Source organism: Canis lupus, chromosome 18 (genome assembly GCF_048164855.1).
Source record: "Canis lupus baileyi chromosome 18, mCanLup2.hap1, whole genome shotgun sequence".
NCBI classification, from domain to species: Eukaryota; Metazoa; Chordata; class Mammalia; order Carnivora; family Canidae; genus Canis; species Canis lupus.
In genome coordinates this window covers 19,144,781-19,157,585 of record NC_132855.1, presented here as the reverse complement: position 1 = coordinate 19,157,585, position 12,805 = coordinate 19,144,781, and positions in this window count along the sequence as shown.

The following is a 12,805-nucleotide window of genomic DNA, read 5'->3' as shown; positions in this document are numbered from 1 at the left end:
GGCTTCAATAAAAGCAATGAGAATTTCTATAAAGAAGACTAGAACAAAGCTTAAAAGACTATAACAACCTAGAATAAGAATTAATAGTTCTTCATTTTAATACCAAATTGCCACTGATTTCCTATATGACCTTAAACAAACACAGATTTCTGTTCCTTGTCTCTTTTGTCAGTGTAAACACACATGGAGTGAAGTGGAAATTATTCCTATGGTGCCTATCTACAGAACTCAGCCAAATACCACTACCACACCTTTCTCTGGAAATTTCTCTTCCCCACTCTATCATCTGACTCCTCCAGGAGATTCCATGGTCCAGCCCTCTGGCCATAGCTTCTTAGTCCAGTACTCTGCCCTGAACTCCCAATGGAAGAGTGAGCCCCAGCAACTGAATAACCTAGGAGACCTAGAAAGTCAGAGTCTCTCTCTCTCTCTCTCTCTCTCATTGCTTGGAATGAAAAAGATGCAAAACTTAGGAGCTAGCAGGATCCATGTTTCCTCCAGGTAAGGGAACCCAGTAGAGCAGGAGAGAGAAATAAAGCCAAAACAGCAGAAACAGAAGCAAGAGGCAGAAAGAGAGCTTTGGAAATGGTCATATCCTATTGAGATAGTTTTTAATGGCTCACTGCAACCACGACTCTCCTCCTAGCATGGTTTTACTGTAAGATAGCCTAAGGACCATCTGATAAATTTCTTTTGACTTCCAGTGGCTGAAACAAATAAGGGTTTATTTTTCTTACATAATAGGAAATCTAGAGATAGGACTCTTGGCACTGATCTGGAAATGAAATGATGTCAACCCAGCAGCTCTACAGTAGTCTTGACCTCTCCTTCATGCCTTTCACCCTCTGGTTGCAAGATGGCTATTGAAGCTCTAGAGCACACCCAATCAAGGAAGAAAGAAGGCAGAATGATCAATACCAGGCACACTCCCTGTTGTCCTTTTTTATTTGGAAAACGAAAACTATCCCAGAACTACTGCTGCCCCCGGTCAACTCAATTATGTTTCACTGGCCAGTATTAGGTCATCTGGCCACTCTTAGCTTAGCAATAGTAGGAAATAGGATTGTCATGCTCGCTTAGACCCAAGCTTCTCAACTAGTGTGCTGGGTTGCATAAGGCCTCTGGGTTACAGTTAAGCAACATAAAAGGGATCTCCTCATTTCCTGGTGTAGCAGCGCCCTATGGCTGGTTGTCTCTGGCTACAGGCATGGTCTTCCAGAACATCTTGCAGCTTAACCTGAGAAGACCTCTGCCCAATGGTGTACCCTGTAGTCCCTTTAGTGGTGAGTCTAGGGAGCACTATCTGGCACTTGGTGACAAGACGGTAAGCCTCGCCACGGAGGTATGCACTGGAGCAACTGGCTACAGAGTCCGCAGTGGTAGGGTTGGTGATCTGAGGGCTGCTGGAGAGGTTTGTATAGCAGGTGTTCAAGGAGACTGCACAGCCACAGATCATTAGGGGTTGGGAATCAGGGAAGTCAAATAGGGGCTTCTGTAGGACCAACTCTGGTTGACTACCCCTAATTTCAGCCTTCTTCTTCCTATATTAGAAACTTCTGTCCATGTGCAGTTGATACACTATTTTAGTACATCCAACCTACCTGAGGCCAAGTGTGGTTTGAGAAGGCAACATGTTATATTACAATATTTTCCAGTTCACAAAGTGCTTTCACACAGTCCCATTCACATGTTCTGCAACTTACAGCTTCGTCATGATTTTTAGATCCTTGATATGAAAAGTTTGGATTTATAACACATTCACATTATTACACAAAACTTTAATACTGTATTTGTCAAAACAATGTTAGACTCAAAAAAGTCATTTCAACTATTACAAACCTTGAATTGTTATAAATACAGTTCTAGGTTTTTTTTTTTTTAGTCACCAATTTGTACGAGCAAAATTGTGATGACTTTCATTAATTTGAAGGGACTGTAAAAAAAAAAAAGCTAGAAAAGAGATTATCATTTCAACCCTAAAACCCTAAAAATCTGATTATTAAAATTAAGGTTTGTAGAAGCCAGCTTGAGTTTCTCATTTAAAAAAAATTAGAAAATATTTTATTTTGACATTTTATCCAAATTTAATAATTCATATCTTTCTAAATATTTTATTTTTCTTATAATTATATAATATGAAGAGCATGTAATAGATTCGTTTTTGCCAAGCCCCATACTGATGCCTCCAAATCCCCTCCAGGTTAGCACAGAGCACAGAATGCAAATTTAATCATTTTCCATGTGTCAAGTCATGAAAAATGTTTGGAAGCACTGGCTGAGACCCGTCATCCATCCCCAAAGGGGGACATGCCACCATCCTAAATGCACAGAGGTCTTTTTTTGCAAAGAAGATGGTGAATGAATGGCAGCTGGGCAACCCAACAGCATCTGCCACAATGGGTTCTAAGTTTCCACTGTATTCATTTCAGGACATTGAGTAATTGTGTGCTTATTTCCTTAGCTCTCATTTAAAGGTATGCTAAGACTTGGCCCCCAGTACAAAGTAATTAAGTGAAGCATCTCCACGCACAGCTCCTTTCTCCAGATGTCTTGCAGTACGGTTCAATTACCTTAATAACAACAGCACAGACTAACTCCATTTTGAACAGATTTTTTTTTATTTTTTTATTTTTTTTTTGCCAGACATAAGCCAAGTGTTCTAGCTGAATTGAGATGGCCACACTATTTCCTGTTGTTCCCTTGCCATCTCCCAGTCTCTAAGAACAAAGAAAGAATTTCAAGAGGAAAATGCCTGGTGCAAAACCATTCTACCCGCATCTCATGGGAAGAACTGAGTTTGCCTTGATCACCTTAAATTTTGTATTATCTATGGCTCTCCCTCTCCCTTAATTTTCTACCTCTGATTTAATTTGCCATGCATTGATTTAGCACTTACCGTGTGCTAGTGATGAAGGAACAGAAGGCAAGCTGAGGACAGTGCACAAGCTGACACCCAGAACCATCCTCTCTGCAGCTCCCACTCTTGGGTGGGATCTGTGTGACATTCCTCAGGCACTCCCAGATGCCCTAAAACTAAGGGAAGGAAAAGACAAATGGTTAACTAATAGAGATCATAGTCCTGCAGGACAGGAGTCTTCCTCTGTTTACAAATGTCTTAGTGATTTACAAGGAAAAAGCATCCTTATCAATAGCCTAACTTCCAGAAAACTATAGACTCAATTTCATGGAGCCCCAATGTCACTCTCCCCTCCATAGTGATGTGGGAAATGAAGGTAGAAGGAAATGGAGGGAAAATTAAATGTCCTTATGACCTGTAGCCCATTGACAAATACTTGAGGCAGGCAGAGTGTAACCTTCCTCCAGGAAGCTCCCGACTGTCTTAATGCTTTGTGGGGCACCCGGGTGCTGGCTAAGCAGTGAAGCCTCTGCCTTCAGCCCAGGTCATGATCCCAGGACCCTGGGATTGAGTTGCATACCAGGCTCCCTGAGCCTGCTTCTCCCTCCCTCTGCCTGCCACATCCCCTGCTTGCACTCTCTCTCTCTCTCAAATAAATAAAATCTTTTTTTAAAAATGTTAATCCTTTACTAGAGGGAAAAACAACTTTAACAATAGCAAGGCCTCCAGTATCTTTTTTTTTTTTTTTTTTTTTTTACATTTTTTAAATTTAAATTCAATTTGCCAACATATAGTATAACACCCAGGGCTCACCCCATCAAGTGCCCTCCTCAGTGCCGATCACCCAGTTCCGCCAACCCCCTGCCCACCTCCCCTTCCACAACCCTTTGTCTCCCAGAGTCAGGAGTCTCTCATGGTTTGTCTCCCTCTCTAATTTTTCCCACTCAGTTCCCCTCCTTTCCCTTATAATCCCTTTCACTATTTCTTATATTCCATGTATGAGTGGAATCATATGATGATTGTCCTTCTCCGATTGACTTCACTCAGCATAAACCCTCCAGTTTCATCCCCGTCGAAGCAAATGATGGGTATTTGTCTCTTCTGATGGCTGAGTATTATTCAGGCCTTCAGTACCTTGTAAGTCCTCTTTAGCACATGAAAATCTTTTTGAAAACCTCTCTTTTTCCTTACCTCTCCTAACTCTCAAGTACATAACCAGTCACCCCACACACCTTTATAATGCAGCTCTTTCTGTCCACGGGTCTGATCCCTGTGCTTTAATAAAATCACTTTTTTGCACCAAAGACATCTCAAGAATTCTTTCTTATCTGTTGGCTCCCGACCCCACCACTTCGAACTACATCACTAGTCTGGAGAGCACAAAGGTGATTTATTTACCCTAGAGCTGGCCCAGGATGCCAGATGATGTGCTGAAAGCGGACAGACCAAAGGCCGAGAATATTTGGTCTCATATACCTCAAAGGTGATTTGTCTAGTGTGGCAGGGCAAGAAGAGGAGTGAAGATGGAAAACGAAGCAAAATGCTGAAGATCTAAAGAATTTAAACTTTAGGCAAGAGACAACAGGAAGCCTTCGAAGATTTTAAGGCCAAGTGTGGTTTGAGAAAGCAACATGCTATGTTATAATGTTTCCCGGTTTACTAAGTGCTTTCACACATATTCCCATTGATGGGTTCCTGAATTTTCAGCAAATTAATTATGAATGGGTACAAAGGAAGCCACAGCTAAAGGAACATTTCGATCAGTCAGGTGCATGCTTTCAGAGTAGCAACACAAGAGGGAGAGCTCTGGCATCCAAATGCCTGGATTTGCAGCTTGGCTTCACTGCTTCCTGCTGTCTGAACCTGGACAGTCTTTAGCCTCTCTGTGCCTCAGTTTCCTAATATGCAAAATGGGGCTAGTTATAGTATCTACTTCACTGAGTTACTGTAAAAGTCGAATGACAAAATATATAAACACACATATGAAGTCTTGAGAATAATGCTTTGTGTGTAAGTTCTAAAAAATCTATTATTACCATGGGATACTATTTTCAATCTCAAAATTAACAATTTTCTATATATATCTGGCATATATACACATTTTTGCACATATACACACACATAATTTCCTCCACTAGAATTAAGATTCATGAGAAGAGAGTGGCCTGTCATGTTCCAATGTCAACTATAGCACTTGACATAGAGTAGCCTCTTAATTAATATTCATTAAATGAATGAACTGTGGGTGAGACAATGCTAGGCACTCACCAAACCTTTGTATTCTGTTCTGAGCAATTACAAGGGGCCATGTTTCCCAGGCTCACTTTATCTAGGTGGAACCATGTGACATGTTATGAAAAGGGAACGTGCTCTGGCCCCTAAAACCTCTGTGAGATCCTCCAGACTCTCTCTTCGCTCCCCTGAGGAGGTTCTTGCAGAGGATTCTGAAGCCCTGGGTTTGAAATTTGCTTGGATTCCTGAGCCTTCACATGTAGGAGGGGTACCCAGGGGAGCTGACACAGCAGAAATTGCCATGCTGGAGTTTGCAGAAGCAAGAAGTAAACGTCCATTTTGTTAATCCACTAAGATTTTTTTTTTCCTAATAGCAGTTAACTTCTTTTGACTAATGCAAAAGGAAGGAAGGAAGCAAGGAGGCAGGCACATTCACTTTCATGCTTTTGTCTAATAAGAATAAGCAATACTAGCAAAGTAGGACTTAGAACTAGGAGAAACAGGGCAGCTAGGTTAACTTTCTCACTCTGCAGTAAAGAATCAGACGCCAGATGTGGTTACGCCACTCATTCAAGGTCACACAGCTGAAACTGGACACCAGAACTCCTGATTTCCCGGCCAGTGTTCTGTTTCATCTTGTTTTGTTTTTCCTATTGGCCCTATTGGTTTCTTATATCAGTTTTCCTAGGAACTGAATATATTTTTGTCCTCCACACCAAGTCCATAAGAACAACAAAATAAGGAAGTTCTCTTTTTAAAATGAAACAGGAAACGGAGAGAAGGTGACATTTAACTAGCAGTCAAAGGTAAATTAAAACTAATTACACATTGATTTTTTTTAGTTCATTCAGATGAAAACTTTCCAACATTGTCCCAGTTATGCAGCCTAATTTCTTTGCCTGGCTAAGCCACCTGCCTCTCAGATCCCAGGCACTTTGGACCGGGAGGTCCAGTTACTACAATAATAGTCTTTAAATCCAAACACTGTGCATTAAACATTAATGATGGCATGATAATACTTAATTGTGCCTGAGCCCCTTCTTGACTAAATCATAATAGCATTAACTAATAAGAGATTAAAACATTTAGATTCAACCTAGAGAGTTTCCAAAGCCAATTCCCCAAAGTCACTCAGTTTTATTTATTCTTAAAACAACTTTAAAGCTCTTCCAAACAATAAAGTAGAGAGCAAATTCATCAGGGACGATAAAAATAAAAATTGCAAATGAACAAAGCATCGAGGAACATTTTTTTTTTTTTTTTTTAAGTGCACGAATCCCATGAGCCAGGACAATGGACTTGAAGTCAGTATTGCTAGGCCTGGATGCTTGTTCTGTCACTGGCAGTTTAACCTGACAAATTAACCTCTCAAGGCCTCAGTTCCTGCATCTGTAAAGTCAGGACAACAATTTATATCACAGGAGGTGTTTATGAGATACTACATGAAGGCCAGCACAGTGCTTAGGAAATATTTGTTTTCCAAAAGTGAGGAAAAGCCTTCAGACTAAGAGACTTGAACTTGGCCGGTGCTAGCTGCAAAACATAATCACTGAATCTAGTTACTGGAGGAAAAGTTCATGAAAGTTGCAAATCCCATGAAAGCAGCCAGATCTATTTTTGCCTAACATGGATGCTGAAAGTCCTGAGTGCTGGGGGCAGATTCTGAGGGGATCAGAAGGAAGAAAGCCTACCTGATAATCCTGACTCCCGCCACCCCATTGCCATGGACACCAGCCATGTTTCTCTACTTGCTCATTCCCCAATCAATAGAACACTCTCTTTGAGGCTTTACCTACACAAATTCCCCCTCCGTCCAAGTTTTTCTCCTGGATTATAGCCAACCTTAGAACCTAGACTGGCATGCTCATCATGCCTAAATGCATAAGGTGTTCGATAAAAATGTACTACTGTCCTGACCAGGAGCACCTGGGTGACTCAGTGGTTGAGCATCTACCTTTGGCTCTGGTCATGATCCTGGGGTCTAGGGATCGAGTCCTGCATCAGGCTCCCCATGGGGAACCTGCTTCTCCCTCTGCCCGTGTCTTTGCCTCTCTCTCTCTCTCTGTCTCTCATAAATAATAAATAAAATCTAAAAACAAAACAAAACAAAAAACAAAAAACTGTCCTGACCAGAAGCTCACTGGGGTTGGAGATACATCAGGCATTGAAAAGGACTGCACGTAGGCAAATGAAGAAAGCTGGCTTGCCGCTCCCTAGGCTAGAGGCCACTGGTGATTCCAAGACCTCCATGGGGCTCACCACTCTTTGTCCTATTTCATGTGGTGTGGCCCAGAATCAAGGGAAAGGTCCAAAAACCCACAATTGACTCCAAAACCCAGAAACCAGTTTATAAGATTCATTGGAAAAGTGAACTCAAACTCATGATTTAGCACAGGGAAATGATGCTTGTCCCAGAGAGATTTGAAAACTAACAAAGGAGAGCATTCATTCACTCAACAGTCTCCAGCTATGAACTCGGCAGTACCAGGATCATTTGGACAACGAGAGAGAAACACAACTCCACTGGCTTAATATGTGGCAGGAGCTATGCAAGCCAACCAAACATGCTGGCATGGCTGGAAGGTGAGAAGATAAATCAGAAGAAAGCGATGTGAGGCTTCAAGGCTTTGCCCCGACGACGGCACTGGTGCACACCCACGACGCCGGTGAACAAGAACCAGCCACGCTGATGTCACCTGGGAGCAGATTAGAAATGCAGACTCTCGGGCCTCACCCCAGACCTAATGAACCAGAATCTGCATTTTAATAAGAAACCCAGATCATTGATGAACAGTTCAAGTTTGAAAAGCATTCTTGGAGGTAGAGTTTGTCCATCGGGTACAGGTTTCATTCACTCAGAGACACAAGGCCTCCAATGCTAATTTCGAATTCAGCTTTGCTCTGCTCCTTTTCTGTTCCCCATCCAACACTTTCCTCAGACCTTCCTTTCATCCAATACCACTGCTTGCTTCTAACTTCGGCCTCCCGTCTACATGGAGGGGAACTATTATCCAACCAGAATGCCTACTTTACATCCGTGAAGCAGGAAATTCATTCTGCTGATAAATAAAAGTCACAAATAGGAATTTCAACAGTCAGAGGCACCTGAGTGACACAGTCAGTTAAGCGTCCAACTCTTGGTTTCAGCTCAGGTCCAGATCTCAGGGTCATGAGATCGAGCCCCACGTCGGGTTCTGCACTCAGCTGGGAGTCTGCTTAAGCCTCACTCTCTCCCTCTGCCCCTCCCCATCATCTCTCTAAAATAAATAAATAAATATTTGGGAGAAAAAAAGGAAATTTCAACAATTAACCCTTTTCTTGGGAATTAGAATCCAACATTTAGGGTTACGTCACTGTATAATTTTTTTTTACTATTTATTTTTAATTGAGATATATTTGACTTACAACATTCTCTAAATTTAACATGGACAACATGTGCATTTGACACATTTATATCTGATGATTGCCATTGTAGCACCTCTGTCAGGTCACATAATTATTTCCTTTAAAGATTTGGTCTCTCAGCAAGTTTGATGATTATACTCAGTATCATTGTCTACATTCACTATCCTGTGAATTAGATGTCCAGGACTTACATATCCACAAGGTGCACATTTGTACCCCTCAACAACATCTTTCCTATCCCCCCACCACCCTGGTAAAGACCACTCTACTCTGTTTTTAGGAGCTTGGCTTGTTTGAATTCTACATATAAGTCATATTGTACAGTATTTGTCTTCCTCCATCTGACTTAGCTCGCTTCTCATAATATCCTCAAGGTTTATCCATGATGTTGCAAACACTCTACCACTACTCTACCTAAATGCACTTGTAAAAAGTCTCCTTTCTAGTAGAAATCAGATAGGTTTTGGATGAATAAAAAATTGGAAGAGGTCTCATTATTTTGAGTTGATCAGTTACCATGAGAGAAGAGCTTCCATTAAAGCTTGTTGGATTTTCTAGTGCTGTTAAGTGAGCTTAGCCATTGCCAAATAAAGTGGTTCCCAAAGTGTGGTCTTTGGATAAGCAGCAGCACCTGGAAACCTATAAGAAATACAAATTCTCAGGCCCCATCTTAGACTTGTTAAACCAGACAGTCTGGGGGTAAGGCCCAGCAATCTGTGTCCTAAGCCCTCCAGCTGACTCTGACACCCACTCAGATTTTAAAATTGCTGATTTAATTTAAGGACAGATTGACACATCAAGAAGACAGGTTAGGCCAAGAGAGCCAAGGAGTTTCCACAGAAAAATCTAAGACATACTCATGGCAAATATTTCCAAACAGGATCACGAGACTCAGAACTAGTCAGTCAAAGGCAAGATTTGAGGATTCCATTGTTTAAAGAGTCAGGTAGGAATAAGGAATACTGTGTTCAAGGATAGTTATAGTTGATTGGAAACCTTGAAATACTCATTTATATGGGAATATTTTCAAAGCAGACACTGTTTTTAAATCAGCTAGTGGTCTAAAGAAGACCTGAAAGGATCCTGGCAATTCCTCTGGTGGTGTTGCTTCTCCTCTTTCAAGACTTAAAAAAAAAAAAAAAAAAAAAAAATTCTGCTCCTGGGTCATTTCATTTTATTCTTGTCAACTTAGAGTTTCAGATTACAAAACACTTAATAATCCAGTAGAGGGGCTCTTCTTCATCCTATAGTGCATTCAGCTTTTCAGCTAATGGATAAATTTCCACTCAGTTTCCAAGTGTTCACTTAGCCTAAGAAGAAGCATTTGAACTCCATTTTGGTATGCAAACAGCCAAATCATGCAATTAGCCCATGCCTGGTTCTTCAGAACCAGGGAGCAGCATGGGCATAGGTCAGGACCGTGCGATTTTTATGTTCAGGAGTCGATTATACTAGCTAAGGGAGATGCACTTAAGTAAAGTGCACGAGGCTTTAATAGCTGGCTGTCTTTACGATATAGGGAAAGCCAACATCTTAATACCTACAGTCTTGTTATCAACTTAATCAAATTTTTAATATCAGAATGTGTATTACTGTTATGTCACTTAGTGTGGGCCAAGACCCTTCTGCCTCCCTCCTAGGTCTGTTCCGCAGGCCATGCAATGCCCTGTGATGAAAACTACCCTTTAAACCTGATAAAATATTTAAGACGTGTGTCCTGATAGTGTTATGTAAGCAAATACCAAGAAAAATCCAGTCATTAGTGAACCTGATCAGACCAATCTCCAAGGACTGGGCAAACAATCCAGTCATGGCTACAGTGCTGATGTGCAAGGAGAGCTTCCCAAGGTGTGGACTCCTGTAAGCTCGGAGCACAAACACCCTCCACACTCCTTGAAAAATGATTCTTTGTCTCATTACTTTAACCAGGTTCAAGAGTCACTGAGTCTAGGGGACTTCACTTAAGAAAGATTAAATATCTGTGCCTATCACATTGAGATCACAATGTGAAAAGGCAAAGATCTTAAATGCAAGGCAATTTTATATAGATAGATATAATACATATATATATATCTATATAGATAGGTATAGATGGCAATATATAATGCAGGTGCTTACTCTTGTGTTTCTCCTTATCAGGCAGAAACCCTGAAACAACTGTTCTCTCTTTCTCAGCATCCTTTTTCTCAGCAAAAGAAATATATAAATCATGCTAAAGGGAGCTTTGAGGACTGAAGGATCAGATAATTTTATGAGACCTTCCTCCCACTGATGAATTTCCTCCCAGGTGAGCCATCTGACCACCTAAATTCACCAATCACTTCTAGAAGGACAACTCCCAAGTCTAACTAAATAGAACCTATTTAGTCTCATGATTTTCCATCCTCAATCCCTAGAGCCATTGGAGTCACATTTATCTGTCTTAAATCTCCACTGTGTCCCAGTTCCCAGCTCAGTACCTGCCCTGCTCAGTAACAATTTGCTGCGTGCCCTACTAAAGGGATGTGTGGGTGTGTACACTCGTTCCTTCTCACCCTCCATCTCAGGCCAGCTTGCTGCCGTGGAGCCCCTGTACATTTTGTCCATGCTTTCACACCCAGCTCTAATCAGCAAACCCTGGCAATCTTGCCTTTGTGATAAAACTTGAATCTGTCTCCTCTTTATTGTGCCCACTTCTCTTTCATAGAATCTCGTTATCTCCAAGCTGGGTTACCATAATATCCTGCTCACTGGTCTCCCCTGTTTCTGTTCATGTCCTTGCCCCTTTCACACTGCCAATGCAGCTCCTTTGCAAAGCACAGAACTCTCCTGTGTCCTCCCTCCTTGCTCGTCCTTCCCTCATGCACACGCATGCACACGCATGTACTCCTGCCCCAATTCATATACCTTTAATGACTCTCCATTATGTGCCAGGCAAAGCCCAGATTTAGTAACCTGGTGGCTGCAGAGATGATTGCACACTGTCACTCTTCCATCTCTCTGCATACTCTATATCTTCTTGCCCACCCTCACCCTCTGCCCGCACACCATCCCAGGGAGGCTGTTGCACACACAAGTCCTGTCCCTTCTCTCTGGAACACTGTTCTATAGTTCCCTCTGCCAGGAACCCTTCCACCGACCCCTCTGCCCCAAGGGAGACTGCCAAACTCACTCATCCTCTGAGCCTGGGCCCACTGCCCATTTGTTCAGAAAGCCTTTCCAAGATCTTGCCAACTAAAATGCATCTACCCATCTACTCTACTTTATCATATCCTATTGTAGCTCATTTCACAGTGTGCTTCATATAAATATTTATACGTGTTTGTCTCTCTCAACAGATGATGGCATCTATGGGATCAGTGTTGTACATCACTCATTTCTATCATCTCTTATGGCTTAGCATACAGCATAGCACTGAGAAAGAGCTCAGAAATGTTTTGCAATGTATGCCATTAATTTCTATAATGTCAGAGATCTACATATTCTCTCTCATTCTCTCTCTCTTTCTCTCTCTCTCACACACACACACACACACACATACACACACCATTGGCCCCAGCTCAAAATGAAAATCCTACCTAAGGACTCTGAGGCCCACATGTGAGAATATTTTGCCTAACCCATGCACAGCCTATGGCCTTCACTTTTGTCATATAGCTTCTTCAGGTAATTAGTCAAATTGTCATGTGATGAACATGTAACATGCAAGCTCCCTGAAAAGCACACAAGGTTGAGAATCCACAGCACAGCACCTGGCCCTTTCCTAGGTGACTGCACCTACTTTGCATTGGGAGAACCATCTGTCCAGAAGCCCTACACCAAACCACAGGGATGTGCTCCTTTAGGCAGTCAAGCAGGGCTCCCTGGTCTGCATTCAACCCTAACCACCATCCCTTTGATTAGGTGGGGCTGCTCTCTCCCAAATCTGACTTTTTCTGACTCACACCCAATGGGTGGCCCTGGAGCTAACAGTCTTTGCCAGATAAGCTTTCAGATAAGCTGAAGTTGAAAGGAGCTTCCTGAGTCTCCTATTGGATTAGATCCGCTTGTGACTACACAGATGCTGGCTGCAGGGTGCTCTGCTCAGAGCTGATTGCCAACTTGCCCTTGGGATCGAGGCATTCCGATCTGTTTCCCAACCAGCAAGCACAAACTTTGTCTACATTTTTCTTAATTTAGCAAATAAACTATTCATTCTAGATAGTAGCCAAGTCTCAAAGGTGATAAACAAAGAAATGTGATTAAGACACCAAAAAATTACTTTAAATTCTCAGAGCAAAAATATCACTCAGTCTAGGGGCGCCTGAGTGACTCAATCAGTTAAGGATCTGC